This window comes from Heteronotia binoei, chromosome 10 (assembly GCF_032191835.1).
Source record: "Heteronotia binoei isolate CCM8104 ecotype False Entrance Well chromosome 10, APGP_CSIRO_Hbin_v1, whole genome shotgun sequence".
Lineage (NCBI taxonomy): Eukaryota > Metazoa > Chordata > Lepidosauria > Squamata > Gekkonidae > Heteronotia > Heteronotia binoei.
Genome location: NC_083232.1, coordinates 56750502 through 56768096, shown reverse-complemented (window position 1 = coordinate 56768096; position 17595 = coordinate 56750502). Strand labels below are relative to the sequence as shown.

The 17595-nt window shown below is 45.2% G+C and overlaps 1 non-coding gene across 1 annotated transcript; it reads right to left on the bottom strand.

Annotated features, from left to right (window-relative positions):
- Window positions 1-894: 894 nt before the first annotated feature.
- Window positions 895-969, bottom strand: TRNAT-CGU (transfer RNA threonine (anticodon CGU)). The gene has a single exon. It is a non-coding gene; the product is annotated as a tRNA-Thr (tRNA).
- Window positions 970-17595: the final 16626 nt, after the last annotated feature.

Below are 17595 nucleotides of genomic sequence, written 5' to 3'. Positions count from 1 at the left end.
TCTCCCATGGGATCCAGGGAACTGGGCAAAGGAAGCTCTGGCTCCTTCCTTCTTTCCCCAGGAGACCAGGAGGGGGAGGATCCTCAGTCAATAGAAAGAAGAGGGACTTGGCTCAGTAGCTCTGTTGTGCAATTGAGAGAGCCTGGCAAAGCAAGCAGAAGAAGCAAGAGAGAGGGGAAGGAAGCATATGACAGCCAGTTGTTTGGGGACATGTTTGACACTCCTGGTTTAGGTAGTCCTTGGCCCAAAAGACCTGCCTTGTCTCAACCAGGGCCAGGGCCTTTTCAGCCCTGGCCTTGGCCTTGTGGAACACGCAGTTCCACAGGGCCTGTAAAATGGAGCTGTTCCACCAGACCTTTGTTTGAGGCAGTGGATGTCAAATAAACAAATAAAGTTGCACCATTGAGATTCTATCTGATTGTTTTATTGTTTTAATACTGCTTGCTAATGTTGCCTTTGTTTATTTTTATCCTGTTAGCTGCCCTGAGTCTTTTGTAGAATGGGCGGGACCTACTTACCTAACTAACTAAATAAATAAATAAATACGTTGGCCTCCCCTGCTTCAAGAGTTCCATGGCACCACTTATATCATGGGCAACAGGTGCAGTTGATTTAATCAATAAGAGTGATCTGCTGCGCCTTGTTGGCATGAGCTTGGCATACACTGGGATGGAACTAATCACCAAGCTGCTATTAAGTATATTTTAAATTAATCATCTAAAATTTTAATCCTGTTGCAATTAATAGTTTAATGTACATATATGAACATATGAAGCTGCCTTATACTGAATCAGATCCTTGGTCCATCAAAGTCAGTATTGTCTACTCATACTGGCAGCGGCTCTCCAGGGTCTCAAGCTGAGGTTTTTCACACCTATTTGCCTGGACCCTTTTTGGAGATGCCAGGGATTGAACCTGGGACCTTCTGCTTACGAAGCAGATGCTCTACCACTGAGTCACCATCCCTCCCCATAGAATGTAGAACTGTTTATTGCTCTATGATACGGAAAAGTTTCTAACCTAGTTTTGCACCTGCTATACTAATTTTCCACTTCAAATAATCATTAACATTGGGAAGCTCTGAAAAATATAATACCTTGCCTGCCTTCTGCAGTGGTACAATCCATTCTCCTACCTCAGCACTCTGCCTTCTCATCTCATGGTCATCTCATTTTGCTGAATGGTGCAGACCAGGCCTGAGTCTTCCACCAACATGTCTCCTTTTTTGCTTTGGTTTTTTCCTTTGTAATGCTATAAAATGCAGTAAAAATGCAAATATTATTTCTAAAGGAAATTATTCAATTACAGTAGAGTGATTCCTTGTCATGACTGATCTGTTCAAACACTGATTTTACAGTACACTTTTTAGAACTTATATACAAACCTGCAATTTGCTATTATTGTGTAGTAAGCGTTCTTTCCATAGATGGCCAAGGTGAAAGCAAGGGGAGGGCATCCTATATCAACACATTCTTTTAAAAAACATAAAGCAACAATATATTCAATTAGACTGGAAATAAAACTTCTTGGCTTCTTACCATAAATCTTTTAGTAACCCTTTTACATCACATGTTCATGGAGGAAATAATACATGTCATTCAGAGTAAGGGGTTATTGTAGATTGCTGAGGGAAACATGAAATTCTGGAGGTTTCAGCAGTCCATTGAAATCTCTGTACAGAGCAAGCGTACAAATTAGAAAAGGATGTAATATGGGACTAATGATACCTCCAGGGACACCTTTGGAGCTTATATTTACTGTTACAATCATGAGGCCCATTTAAGCTGCAGGAGTTGAAAAGAAATGCCCACGTCAAATGAAAGCACCTCTCGGTTCATTAGATGTGGCTGTAATTTAAGCTCCAAATGCATTTTCTTTTCTGTCATTTCTCATATTTCTGGAATTCTGGTGCTTAAGCGTCTAATAAAAGCAGTATATATCACAAGGGCATAATCAACAAATCCTGTAAAACACATTTACACTTCACCATCTGTAGAAGTGCCCAGAGTCTGAACAGCAACTTAATTCACCCCAGATGGCATTTTATATGGAACCTGAAAAGGGGGCACCACTGCCACACCATCCAAACTCAATGAGCAACAAGAATCAGAAAACCAAAACATCCTTTTAGGTGTAATTTAGATGTCAATGAAACAACTGAAACTTAAACTACTCCCATTTAAGCCCAGTGTTACTTTAGATTTAAATAAGCTTTTGCTGGATTGTTCTGCTGAATTGTCAATGATGGATATATTGGTTTGGATCCATTGGCTCCCCTCTACTAACTAAGAGGTCTTTCTCCTTCAGAGGAAATATTCTTTTGTGAAGCAAGTATCCCTTTTGCTGGAGCAAAGAACCCTCCACCAGAAGACAATTTCTTGCACAGCAGAAAGGACTGATCAGATCCAATCTATTTGACTGTCCATGGGTAAGCAGCCAAGACCCCAATGCACTGGGACACAAGATCTGTTCAGGGTCAAGGCTGCCCACAGCATTTCAAGAGCAGGTATGTGAAAGAGAGAAGAATTCCCTCTTCCTTTGAGGGAATGAATTTAGAAAGGAAAAGCATGACAAATATGTCCTTAATTGTGCTATCCTAAAGGCAGAGCGCAGAAAAATAGATGCTTTCAAGTTGTGGTGCTGGAGAAGACTCTTTAGAGTCCCTTGGACTGCAAGAAGATCAAATCAGTCAGTCCTAAGAGAAATCAACCCTGACTGTTCCCTGGAAAGTCAGATGCTGAAGCTCAAATGCTTTGGCCACCAAATGAGAAGGGAGCACTCACTGGAGAAGACCCTGATGCTGGGAAAGACAGAAGGCAAAAGAAGAAGGGGATGGCAAAAGGTGAGATGGCTGGGCAGCATTACTGATGTAACTAACATGAATTTGAACAGACTTTGGAGTATGGAAGGCAGGAGGGCCTGGTGTGACTTGGTCCATGGGGTCACCAAGAGTCAAAGTTGATTGTGCGACTGAATAACAACAAAAAAGTAGGTATCTGACCTGCTCATGCTATAGAGGCAGCTGTGAGCAAGTGTCATCATGATGGCTGACACTTTGGGTGTGTTTTGCTGCTGGAATAATATATATGCCTGAAATTTTAAAAAAGTCTCCATCTAAGAGGTCTAACCAATATCGTAATCTAGAAATCACTGTTTCCATTAACCACCTTGTCCTATCCATTTGCTGCATTTTAGCAAAAGAGTCTCTACGGTTGCCCAAATCATAGAGATTCTGGAGTCTATGTAGAATGCCAGATCACAGAACAGTACTTCCACATAATCCTAGCTGGGCTATGAGCTCCTTGGGGTACCATATGTTCCTAAAGGTGATTGTGTTTGGAAAGTATGGGACCCACTGTGAAACTGCCAGCAAGTTAGCCCAGAGAACAATTGCAGAAGTGTCTTACAATTGCAGAAGAGCCAGCAGAAAATATAAAGGTTATTGTGACAGGTACAGCAGGATGCAGGCTACAAAATGTGAAGTCACTCTTTGAGTTTATTATCAATAACAGAGCTTAATTCTACCTGTATTAAGGATTATTTGAATGATGGCTCCTTTCTCTCCATTGATAGGGATACTTGTACTATAGCTTGGCCTTATGAATCCAACCAGGGAGAACAGAATCTCGTAAAAATAAGATTTATAGGTGTGTGTTGTCTTTTATGCAGTTTACAGCTTAACACATTGCCTGCCTCTTAGCATTTTGGGATGGTAGAGAGCTCAGCAGTTGTTGTACAGAAGAAAATACAGACCTATTTATGGGACAATCTGTGATCTTGTCCTACCTGGGTTGACCTGGCCCTGCTCAAGAATAGGATCATGCTGTAAAAGTTTAACAAAAAAAGTATGCACTAATGCAATGTGCAAATGTTTGGTAAAGAAAAGGCTCAGGATTTTTATCCTAACTTTTAACTTGCCCATATTTTCTATGTCATATGCCTTTATTAGGGTCATAATCATTTATTTGGTGCTTGCATATTACGTTGACTGGGATCATAGAAGTGCTAGATTAATATTCATTGCCACAGTAACATTGTAATGCCCTTCCTCAGGTAAGCATATGCAATTCATAAGCTATAATATTATAAATATATTTTATGGACAACTCACAATGCCAGCAGTAGCACTTTTATTTCCTAAGTTGTATTTTTAAGATGGTCACTAGGCTACACATCTGCATTCTGAAGTCCCCATTAAAGTTTAAAAAGTTAACAATATAAATATACAAATAGAGGTTTCAAGTTCTGTCTTCCACAGAACTTCAGTTAATAACTTCCATATATCTCCTTTTCCCTGTGTTTATTCTGAAACACTTGCACACATACTTAAAAGATTTTGTAAAGATTTTTACAACTTGTGAACAAGTTTTAGAGTGTCTTTTCATATTTGCAGTAAATTTTCCTGATGCTTCAGAATCATAAATGTGCCTTTTGGTGCAGTATTGATATGTATTAATTTCCAAATGCCCTTTGAATGCTAAATGACTGAGCATCTTCAGTAGGGGTGCTGAAATTATTGGGGATTGTGAGCAGTGTTGTGTGTACTGGGGGAAACGAATTTAAGGCTGAGACCAGTCCAGAAGTGATTCTGTGAATAATCCATAGATTTCTGCAAGTGCTATTTATTTATTTTATCCTTTATATGGGAGGAGGGGCCTTTATGGTGGCTTACAATTGTTAATAAACCATGTGTGTGTGTGTGTGTGTGTGTGTGAATCAATAGAATAAAAACAGTAAAATGGTGTATGTTATAGAGTTGTCAACAATACTCCTTCTAAGCTGTGGAGTCTTGTGAACAAAAATTCTACTGCATGAGCTACTGACATTTAAGCTGCGAGTGATTTAGCTACTTAGGGCTTTTTTGTAGAAAAAGCCCAGCAGGAACTCATTTGCATATTAGGCCACATCCCTGACACCACTGTTGTTTCACACAGGGCTTTTTTTGTAGAAAAAGCCCAGCAGGAACTCATTTGCATATTAGGCCACACCCTGTGATGCCAAGTCAGCCAGAACTGCATTCCTGTAATATGGTACCATCTTCCCAATTTATGAAGACCTCTGAGAATGTTCTTAAAAAAAAAAAATAAGTGGTCCCCAGCCCTAGAAAGGGAGTTTTCTTCCCTCTTTGGCTCTGAAGCACTGTGCAGATTAAGGGATTCAATCATAAATGCTGATTCTGATTATACAATCCTTTCAGGATTCTCATTATTAATTGATTACTGTAGTGCTAAAGCTAAACCCATGATGTTGCATATGTCCAATTTCTCCATTTCCCAGATTTTCTAATTTGTTGATGAGAGGGGATATCAGTGAATCAAATTAATCAAGAAAATATTATTATGCATTAATTTAACATAGGATTGGGATGATCACTCAGCACAGATGGATCCAATGAGTCCCTGCCAATAATAGAAAGTCCCTTCCTTTGACAGAAAAAAGACTTCATCCACTGAAGAAAAACTTCTCTGACAGAAACTCTTTTCCCATTGAAGGCTTACTGGATGAGAATGGCTAGCTCCAGCAGTGGCTCCAGATGGGAGGATGAATCCAACCCATATTGTTTCTTGCCAGCCACTTGATGTAGTTCATAAAACAACACAGTTGATTGTTAAAAATGTTTTGTAGCAATATTATGACTGATGTCATTTATGTCTGTTGCTATTATTTATTTATAAAAGGTCATCAGTATATATAATACTTTTTGGATGAAGGTAAACAAAAAGGCAGAACAGATCCCTATATATGAGGAATGAACAATCTAAATTTTGATAATTGGGAAGACAATAGAGGGAGAGAAGGGTTAGCAGGAGTGGGGAGAAATGTAGTAATGCAATTATATGCAGAGGCAGCAGGATCCTATGTACTCAGACCAATGAAATTCAGTGGGTCTTACTCCCAAGTAAGTGTGCTGCAGTTCAGTGCCTACTTGCCTGAGGCTAAATTCCTTCCATTGAAGGCACTAGGACTAGTTGCATTTCAGTGGGAAGTAATGTCAAAGGCTTCACTGAAGTGGTGAATTTTGAGAAGGTAAAAGTCAAGAAATGTGGAAAAACCAGATTTATAAACATTAAAACGGAAGCACGCTTAGCAAAAATTAAGAAAACCAAATTAGCTTTCTTGACTGAGTTTAAATAAACACAGTCTCAGCTAATGAATCCTAGACTTGGTGGTAACAGCTGCATGTTCTTTTGTAAAATAACAGTTTGCTCTTTGAATTTTGTAGTATAATATTGTGCCTTAGTGCTGTGGACTTGATGGGCTATAACCTGCAGAGGGAGGGCAGAGGCAAGAAGAGAATGTGCTGGGAGATGGAGCTGATGGAGCAGTTTCTCCCCATGACAATCATGCTCATTCATAAATATTTTACAAGTGCAGCTTTCAGACTACTAAATTTTACTGCCACATTAATGTGACTTGCAAATTTACTACTTGGGCATTTGTGGGTTGTGAACGTCGACAATATGAGAATGATGCCAGTAAAAATTTTATGTTTTGAAGTGGTTTCCCTCGTACAGTGCACCCTCACTGTAGGGCTGTGTATAATATATATACCAGCTTTGTTTCTTGAATAATGCTACAATTCATCAGGTCCTAATTCAATTGAAGAGTCCTATAAATATCTCCTCTACAATTCATGCCATGATGTTAGACAATATTTTCACATCTGAGAATCACAAAGAAGTAGCATAAAAGACTGTCCTAGAATGCAGTGCGTCTCCTTAGACCTGCTATATTTTGTTGCTACAATTTCTAGAACTTTAAATTGGGAGCTGTAACAATTAAAATTCTCTAGAGATGCTACTTCACATGTATAAGAGAAACTTTGATAAAGCAGTGGGGAAAACAATGTCACACTTTCATTCATGAGTAAGTGCAATAATATAGGGACTTAATGGCTATACAAGGCCAAATAGTAGGTAGTGCTCAACCAACATAGCACAAAAAACAAGGACTACAATATAGGTAGATTGGCCTAGATGATCTATTAGTCTTTGCTGATAATGGGGACCCTTGCTGGAAATATGGGGGTGGGATCTGAAACAACCTCAGTACTTTGCCCTCTTTCTTCCTTCTACTGGGCAAAGTACTAGTGCTCTGCCTACAGTGAAAGAGATGCAAACAGTGGTAAATTGATTTAAAGTTTAGTAGGGCATAACTCAGTAGGAAAGACAAAGGCCTTAACATAGGAATATAAGTAGAGCATGCTAGATCAAACGAGTAGTCCACCAAGTACAGCATCCTGTTTCATACAATGGCCAACCAGTTGCCCTGGAGGGCTTACAGAGTCCAAGGCCTTCTCCTGATGCTGCCTCCAAGCACTGGCATTTACAAGTTTGCTGCCACAGATTGGGAGCACAGCAGAGCTGGCAAAAGTCTAGTGGTCCTGGTGATTATGGAGCATTTGAGAACTGGGCTAGATGCAACTTGCCCCACTGTCAATTTCATTGGTAGGAATAAATGGAAAGTGATGTCACAAAATCCAGGCACTAAATAGCCATTTTCCTTCCATGCTCTCCACCCTGGAACAACCGTAGTGGGAAATTGGTCTACGAGTATCTGGAACTCTGTGGGGGGCTGTTTTTTTAGGTAAAGGCACCAAATTTTCAGCATAGCATCTGGTGCCTCTCCTAACCCCCCCCCCCCTTTCAAAAAGATTGGACCAAGTGGTCCAATTCTATGAGCTCCAAACGAAGGTGCCCCCATCCTCTATTATTTCCATTGAAGGGAAGGTATTTAAAAGGACCATGTCCCTTTAAATGTGATGGCCAGAACTCCCTTTGGAGTTCAATCATGCTTGCCATAATCTTGCTTCTGACTCCACTCCCAAAGTATCCTGGCTCAACCCCCAAAGTCCCTAGATATTTCCTCAGTGAAGGCAAGTTGTCCCATCTTCCTCTTTTCCAAGAAATTCCAAGTAGATCCCTTGGAGATCTTCTGCCAACAATTGAGGGAGGGGACCATCCTAACCAAAATGCACCAAAGCACAGGGGCCTGTCTTGAGGAAGGGAAATCAGGCAAAATTTCTTTTGTCTTTCACAGGTCTGTTAGTGGAAGAGAGAGATGGAGGCAGTTTTGCCAGGTGACCCATCCTCTGATGCAGTGGACTTTTGTAGGTCACAGGAGGCTTCTGGGAAGAGAAGAAATAGCAAAGATCCACCTCTGTGAGCTGCTTCTGTATGAATTTCTGTAGGATCTTACCTATAGCTACATGGTAATTATATGTACAAATAATTATGTATGAAAACACACTTTTATTGTATTAATTATTCTTTCCATTCATTTATGTTATTACATATGTTTTTCTTTTCTATGATTTCACTAGGAACCATGTCTGGTGTAAAATCTTTGTTTTCTATGCAAACTGGATTAAATATTCAGAGATTGTATCTCTTCAAATAATGGTTCCCAGCCAAATTTCAGACAAATAAGGGAATTAGTCCAAGTTTTATAGGCAAATATATATTTCCAAATATAACTTCCCTATTCCAATTTTGATAAAAACTTCCAGGGATTGTACCTAATAGCCAAGAGAAGCTCTATGTAAAGTGCTAGGAGAAAGGTTCCAATTTCATTGGCAATTAAAGGCAATACTCAGGGAAAATGAACAAAACATCCCCTTCTTCTTTGTTTCTCCAACAATTATAGCAAATCGAATCATCAATGGCGATTTGACAGAGGAGATAAAAATATGTAAAGGCACGAGACAGGGATGTCCACTCTCGCCACTACTTTTTATTCTGTCCCTAGAGGTATTAAATTCCTCTACAAGAGGTAATACTAAAATTCAAGGACTCAATATTAAAAATGAATCTTATAAGGTATTGTCCTACGCGGACGATATGGTCCTGATTTCACAAAATAATATGGATTCTGTAGATGCGATCCTAAAGGAATTGGCTGATTATGGATCGGTGGCTGGATTAAGAATTAATAAGCAGAAATCTAAAATGCTTACTAAAAATATCTCCCCACATGGGATTAAAGAACTGGAAATAAAAACAGGCTTCAGTAATCAATCCAAAGTTAAGTGTCTGGGGATAGAGATCACAAGTAGATGTAGCAACTTATACGATAATAACTGTGTACCGTTATTAAAAGAGATCGATTCCATGCTAAAGAATTGGGCCAATTTGAAACTCTCCTTTATGGGCAGAATAGCACTTGTTAAAATGAACATCTTACCTAAAGTTATGTTTTTGTTTCAAACAATTAATTTTGCGATTAAGAAACCTTTTTTTGCCAAATTAGATCAATTAACTAAAGCGTTTATTTGGCAAGGGAAAAAACCTAGAGTGAAGTGGAAAATATTAAAAGATAGAAAGTGTCACGGCTGGGGCCGGGTCAGGCAAAGTCCAGAGGCAGTCCGAGGTCTGTAGCCAGTAAGCAGGAGGGTCCGAGGTGCCAAATCCAAATCACTGTAGAAGTATCGCAGGTCTGAGGTCCAGAAGCCGAGGTCAGGGAGTCCAGAAGTCCAAAGCCAAAGTCAGGGAGTCAGGAACCAAAGTCAAGCCGGAGTGGATGCTAGAATGTCAGGGAGATGACTAGTTGCTTCCACAAAGCTTCCTCCCAAAGCCCACAGCTATATAGCCCTCTGCTGGCTGTTGCCCGTTTGGGCTAATTGCTGGCTCAGGGAGGCAGCCAGGATCCTGTTACCACTCAAGCATCCTTGCTCTTAGAAGGGCCAGAATCCTCTCAGAACTCAGGGCTCAGGGAGCGTCTTGCTTGTGAGCGTGCCGCCCTCCTCCGATCCCTGAGGTCCTGCCGGAGGCGGTCACGCACACGAGCCACTCGAGAGGGCGAGGCAGGGGGGCTGGGATCTTCTCCAGCAGGAGGCAGGGGCACTGGTGCAGGTGGCAGGGGCACAGTTTCCTCATCAGACTCAACTTCCTCTGAAGGGTCCCCAGCACCCATGACACTATCCCCCCCCCCAGGGCCCCCCTCCGTCGAGGGACCTGGAAGGTCGGGGTGGTCGTTGTGGAACTGGTGCACCAAGTCCGGGGCATGAAGATTGTCCTCGGGCTCCCAAGACCGGTCTTCTGGGCCGTATCCCTCCCAGTCCACCAGGTACTGGAGGCCTCCACGATGGTACCGGGAGTCCAGGATCTGGCGCACCTCATATTCTTCCTCGTCATCCACCAACACTGGTGGTGGCGGCGGTGGGGAAGGAGTCCGAGCTGGGTCAGGGGGTGCAGCCGGAACAAGGAGGGAGCGATGAAACACGGGGTGAATGCGGAGGTGGGGTGGCAACTGGAGCCTGAAGGCGACGGGGTTTATTTGTTCAACGACGGGGTAGGGTCCAATGAACCGTGCATCCAGCTTGTGAGACCGACCAGGCCGGCGCAGGTAGCGAGTTGAGAGCCACACCTGATCCCCCGGCTGCACTGGAGGGCCTTCTTGCCTCTTTCGGTCCGCAGCCCGTTTATATGCCTCCTTGGCTTGCTGTAGCTGCTCTCGGAGCAAGTCTTGGCTGGCACGGAGTTCTTGCAGGTAGGCATCGACGGCGGGGACATTCGTGGGTGGTAGGATCGCTGGGAAGAACCGAGGGTGGTACCCGTAGGTTGCAGCAAACGGGGTCATTTGGGTGGATGAATGGACCGCGTTGTTGTATGCAAACTCCGCTAGGGGCAATAGAGTGGTCCAGTCATCCTGCTGGTAACAGGTGTAGCAGCGGAGATATTGCTCTAGCGTGGCATTGGTGCGCTCTGTCTGGCCATCTGTCTGTGGGTGGTAGGCCGAGGACAGGTGCACTCGAGTACCCAGGCTGGAATGGAGGGCTTGCCAGAACCGAGAGGAGAACTGAGGGCCCCGATCGGAGATCAGATGGGCTGGGAGTCCATGCAGACGAAAGATGTGTTGCAGGTAAAGCTGGGCCGTCTCCTGAGCTGTGGGGAGTTTCGGGCACGGAACAAAGTGGGCCATCTTGGTAAATAGGTCGACGACCACCCAGATACAAGTCTGACCCTTGGAGCGTGGAAGTTCCGTGATGAAGTCCATCGAGATGGTATCCCAGGGTCCTGAAGATGTGGGCAAGGGCTGCAGCAACCCTGAGGGTTTGGCTGGGATGTCTTTGGCCCGTCGGCAGACGTCACAGGAGCTGACATAGCGGGCAACATCAGCGCGAACTCGTGGCCACCAGAATTCCCTTGTCAGCAAGTGGGTGGTCTTATGCTGTCCAAAGTGCCCGGCGGGTAACGAGTCGTGGGTCAGGCGTAGCACTTCTGCCCGCATGGGCCCGGGCGGCACATAGAGGCGTTCGCGGTGTAGCAAGAGGCCGCCTCGAGTCGTGAACTCCCCTGTTGGGTCATCTTGGAGAGCCTGGAGGTGTTGCTGGACCCAGGGATCATTGGCCTGGCTAGCCCGAATGTCCTCCACGAGTGCTGGTGAAGTGGAGGTGGCTGCAAATACTGAGGGCGGCAGGATTGGAGCAGCGGGCGCGGTCTCAGTTGAGGCAGGGGCGTATTCCGGTTTCCGGGAGAGCGCGTCTGCTTTCCGGTTCTGGGTATGGGGGATGTAGGAGATCCGGAAGTCGAAGCGAGAGAAGAATAGGGACCACCGGATCTGGCGCTGGTTGAGACGGCGGGTGGTCTGGAGGTGTTCCAAGTTCCGGTGATCGGTGAGCACTTGAACAGGGTGGCGAGCCCCTTCGAGGTAATGTCGCCAAACCTCAAACGCCGCCTTGATCGCGAGCAACTCCCTCTCCCAGATGGTATAGTTCCTCTCTGCAGCAGTGAGCTGCCGCGAGTAATAGGCGCAGGGCTGTAGTGGCTGGGACGGCTCCTCGCGCTGGGACAGCACTGCTCCCAGGGCCACGTTGGAGGCATCAGCTTCCACCGTAAAGGGAAGCTGGGGGTCGGGGTATCTCAGGAGTGGCCCGGTGGCAAAGCGAGTCTTCAGGGTGGAGAAGGCGTTATCGGCCTCTGGGGACCAGTGGAAGGGTTCTTTGGGGCGGAGTAGTTGAGTCAGGGGTGTGGTCAGGGATGCGTAGGCCGGGATGAATTGCCGATAGTAGTTGGCAAAACCGAGGAACCGCTGCAGGTCTTTGCGATTCTGAGGAGCCTGCCAGGTCAGGACCGCTTCTACTTTTTTCGGGTCCATGAGGATCCCCTGCGGTGACACGATGTGCCCAAGGAACTCGACGGAGCGCAGGTCGAAGTCGCACTTCTCCAGCTTGGCGTAGAGACCATGGGCTCATAGGCGCTGCAGGACCTGGCGGACGTGCTCGGCGTGCTGGGCAGGATTGCGGGAGTAAATTAGGGTATCATCCAGGTATATGATCGCGAAGCGGTCGAGCAGGTCCCGGAATATGTCATTCATGAACCTCTGGAAGACAGCGGGGGCATTGGTCAGTCCGAAGGGCATTACCAGGTGCTCGTACTGCCCGTATCGGGTCCCAAACGCGGTCTTCCATTCGTCTCCGGGCCGTATGCGCACCAAATTGTACGCTCCACGGAGGTCCAGCTTGGTGTAGATTTGGGCCCCCTTTAGGCGATCCAAGAGTTCAGGGATCAGTGGTAGAGGGTACCGGTCGCGGATGGTGATCTTGTTCAGGGCCCGGTAGTCATTGCACAGCCGGAGCTCCCCACTTTTCTTCTTCACGAAGAGCACTGGAGCAGATAGGGGAGAGGTTGAGGGTCGGATGAATCCGCGTTTCAGGTTCTTGTCCAGGAAGTCTCGCAGAGCTGCCAACTCCGGCTCCGACATTGGGTACAGACGCCCCACCGGGAGTGGTGCCCCAGGTACCAAATCAATGGCACAGTCGTAGGGCCGGTGAGGGGGAAGCTGATCAGCTCCTGTCTCTTCGAAGACATCAGCAAAGTCCACATACTTCTGAGGGAGCTGAGGACCACCACTCGGGATGCCAGCTGCTAGAGTGGTGGGAGGAGTCAGATGGGGGCATGGGTCTCGGAAGCGTAGTTCCTGCTGGGCCCAGTCCACGATGGGGTTGTGCAGCTTCAGCCAGGAAAGGCCTAGAATCAGCGGGAAGCGAGGCATGCGGGCGACATCAAACCGCAGCTGTTCTTGGTGCTGCTGGACGTGGAAGGTGATGGGACAGGTCTCCTGGGTGACAGGGCCAGAACGGAGGAGGCGCCCGTCAATAGCCTCCACCAGCGACGGAATCCCTTTTGTCTGCACAGGGATCTGGTGTTGCTTCACAAAGGCGGCATCTATAAAACAGTGGGCCGCTCCCGAGTCCAGCATGGCATACACGAACAGCCAGCGTTCGTCAGGCAGACGGAGTTTGACTGGTAGCAGGAATGGCCCTGGGGTATCAGCCCGCTGTTCGGAGGACCCAGCTAGTCGCCCCAGGCTGGGGGGTCCACTTACGCCTGGGGCTGCCCTTTTGGCGGCGGTGGCAGCGAAGGTCCAGGTATCCGATGCTTAGCAGGGCAGCCAGAGGCATAGTGGCCTGCCGTGCCGCAGTAGAGGCACAGATTCTGCGTGCGGCGTCTGGTCTTTTCCTCTGGGGTCAGGCGGGGTCGAGCAGCTCCAAGCTGCATAGGCTCATCCTTGGTGCTGGTACTAGCTGGGGACGGGCGAGGAGCCAGGTAGCACGGCGCAGGGAGCTGGCGCCCTCTGGTCTTGGCTTGGCGGCGACTTTCCAGGCGGCCATCGATGCGGAGGCAGAGGGTGATAAGTTCTTGGAGCGTGGGTGGCTGCTCCACCCTGGCCAGTTCATCCAGGACCTCCTCTGCCAACCCCTCAGTAAACTGGTCCATCTGGGCAGCCTCATTCCACGCCAAGTCCTGGGTCAGGAGCTTGAATTCAGTGGCATATTGAGCCACCGAGGAGTTGCCTTGTTTCAGTGCCCTGATCTTCCGGTTGGCTGTGGCTGCTTGGACTGGGTTTGAGAAAGCAGCAGACAGGTGGGCCTCAAACCCCTGGTAATCAGTCAGTAGGGGAGAGGACGCGACCAGTAAGGGTGTGGCCCATTTGGCCGCCTGCCCCTTTAACAGACTGATGACGAAACACACCTTGGTTTTGTCATTGAGGAAGTCCCGTGCTCTCAGTTCAAAGTACAGCCGACACTGTGCTAGGAAGGCAGGAAATTCTTCCACGGCACCCCCAAATCTGTCAGGTGGGGGAACTGGGCACTTGGCTGGAGCACTGGCCGCAGGTTGTTGCTGCAAGTGCACTACTGCCTGTGTTAGCTGCTGTACCTGGGCTTGGAGCGCAGCCAGTAGTTCTGTGGTTTCACTTGCTTCAGCATCCATCCTGTGGAGTGGGTGTTTGTGGGTGGAAGCAATCTGTCACGGCTGGGGCCGGGTCAGGCAAAGTCCAGAGGCAGTCCGAGGTCTGTAGCCAGTAAGCAGGAGGGTCCGAGGCGCCAAATCCAAATCACTGTAGAAGTATCGCAGGTCTGAGGTCCAGAAGCCGAGGTCAGGGAGTCCAGAAGTCCAAAGCCAAAGTCAGGGAGTCAGGAACCAAAGTCAAGCCGGAGTGGATGCTAGAATGTCAGGGAGATGACTAGTTGCTTCCACAAAGCTTCCTCCCAAAGCCCACAGCTATATAGCCCTCTGCTGGCTGTTGCCCGTTTGGGCTAATTGCTGGCTCAGGGAGGCAGCCAGGATCCTGTTACCACTCAAGCATCCTTGCTCTTAGAAGGGCCAGAATCCTCTCAGAACTCAGGGCTCAGGGAGCGTCTTGCTTGTGAGCGTGCCGCCCTCCTCCGATCCCTGAGGTCCTGCCGGAGGCGGTCACGCACACGAGCCACCCGAGAGGGCGAGGCAGGGGGGCTGGGATCTTCTCCAGCAGGAGGCAGGGGCACTGGTGCAGGTGGCAGGGGCACAGTTTCCTCATCAGACTCAACTTCCTCTGAAGGGTCCCCAGCACCCATGACAGAAAGGAGAATGGCGGTGTAGGGCTCCCGGATTGGGAAACATACCACTCGGCGTGTGTTATACTTTGGCTCAAGGATTGGATTTTGTTAGAGAATAATCGAATCTTAGCTCTTGAAGGCTTTAATCTCCAAGCAGGTTGGCATGCGAACCTATGGTATGTTAGTAAGGGACAGAGTTACTTTAAGAATCACTTAATACGCAAAACTATATATGAAGTCTGGTTAAAGGTGAGGAGAATGATTTACGTTAAGACTCCGAGATGGCTCTCCCCTGAAGAAGCCTCAACTCTGCCTCAGCTATGGAGTCCTAATAGGAAGACTAGATACCTAGACCTATTAGATGAGAAAGACAACCTTAGAAGGAAGGAAGATCTTGAATCCAGGGGGATAAAATTTGATTAGTGGACGAGGAACCAAGTAATAGAGAAATATAATGCTGATAAGTCTAAGGGTTTCACTAAAGAAAATTTTGATTTTGACAAGCTCTTATTGAGAGAGGACGATAAAGTAATTTAAAAAGTATATAATTACTTGATGCAAATTAAACTGGAGGACGAGTCAGTAAAGGAATCAATGATAAAGTGGTCTCAAAACCTGCAGAGGACGGTAGATCTAGAACAATGGGCTTCCTTCTGGAGACTGAACTATAAGCATATCAAACCAATCAATTTTAGAGAAAGTTTTTTTAAAATATTTCATAGATGGTATATTACCCCCCTGCAACTAGCTAAAATAAATAAATCTGTGTCACCCAAGTGTTGGAAATGCGGCTTTGCAATAGGTTCTTTTTTTCATATTTGGTGGAACTGTAAGGTGACTAAAAAATTCTGGATAAAGATATATGAGCTTCTAAAGACAATATTGCAAATAGATATACAATTTAAACCAGAACTGATGCTGTTGTCATTTGTCAGAAAAGAAGTACCCACTGAGGATATACATATGACAGTGTATATTCTCACCTCCGCAAGAATAGTCTTTGCCAAATACTGGCGACAAGGGAACTGTCCTGATATAAACGAGGTGGTTGATAAAATCCTTAATGCAGCAGAAATGGATATACTTTCGAATATGTTAAAAGGAGACCCTAAACCTGAGGCTAGTAGGAAATGGGATAAATTTTATAGATGGTATGAGGAAAAATGGCACAAATCTGTTTAGAAGACATCATAGGAATGATGATGTATGGAAATTTTTGTAAACAATGTATTATATACTAAAATGTCTAGAGGCAAATCATGTAACTGTATTTTTCGTTTTCTTTCTTGTGGAAACATGCCGGTTGTTGACTTAAAACCACAGACGATCCTCCTTAAGGTTATAACATGTCAAGAGTTTCATTTGTTCTTTTTCTTTTTTTTTCTTTTCTCTGTTTCTTGATATGCTGTGAAAAGCTTTGTAATAACTTTCAATAAATAATTTAAACTTAAAAAAAAAAACAATTATAGCAAATCGGATTTGGGGTTTGTTTTTTCATCAATTTGGAAACAAACATGCATGCCTAAAATCTGTACATGGTAATCAAAGCCAGTTTGGAACTTATTCAGTCTTCATCAGATATGCATTGTGATAGCTCCTCAGTTTCTTATGCAAATGGTTATTAATCATAATAATTATGTGCAGATACATATTTATTTTTTCTAATGGTTCCCAATGTTCAATTTGGTGCACTGGCTAGGCAAAACCATTGTGAGATGCTTAGATGATGCTCCATTTTTTCCTGTCATTTCCATCTTAATACTGCAACCTGCTTCCTCCATGTTTTGTGTTTAAAATGAGCAAGTCTCTGGTCAACCCAGAACAAAAGGCAAGACTGAAGGAACTAAGCAGGCCCATACTTGCATGAATAGACAGTCTCTGGGCAATCCTGGGAGAGAAAGGCTTCATCCAGAAACAGCTTTCAGATCAGTAATGAAGGACTAACAATCTCTTCAGTGATCCTTTTGCCTCAACAGACTGTCATTACTGCCATGTCCAATTGCATCACACAAATACATCATCCTCACTCAGATATGCATTTGAATGTGTATCTGAGCACATTATCTATTCATGTAGATATCTGTAGCTATCTCTGCCTATCTCCATATTCACACATACATATACATGTATATATATGGCATGTATTATGTGTTTCATTCAAAGCAATAGATCCCAGTAGGCAGCTGTGTTGGTCTGAAGCAATAGAACAAAGCAGTAGACAAGTGCACCTTTAAGACCAACTAAGTTTTGTTTAGAATGTAAGCTTTCGTATGCTCTTAAGCAGACTTCATCATATGAAAGCTTATATTCTAAATAAAACTTAGTTGGTCTTAAAGGTGCACTTGTCTACTGCTTCATTCAAAGCAATGTATTCTAGACAGACCACTCTTACTGGCATGTGCACCCTTGCAAGAACTATGTATTCCCCCCAAATAGGTCTCCACATCTCAATAAATGTTCAGCTATCCAAACAAAATGCTGTATGTTGCATAACTTGTAAATGAAGCATTGCTGAATTGGGGATTGGATGACACAACAATGTTGCTTGGGCCTGAGAAAAATAACAAGTGGTTAAGAGAGAGCATTTAGCTTAAGTACATAGAGCCTTAAATCAGTCAAATGGAATTATTTACTTATCTCATAAATCTATAATGATAGCACCATTATACATAATGGTCTGTGGTCTCCTTTGGTCAGCAATGGAAGTAAATAAGCAGATGTGTACAAAGTAAATATTCCCCGCATACATTTTCCTAGGTCTTGTAAACATAGATGTA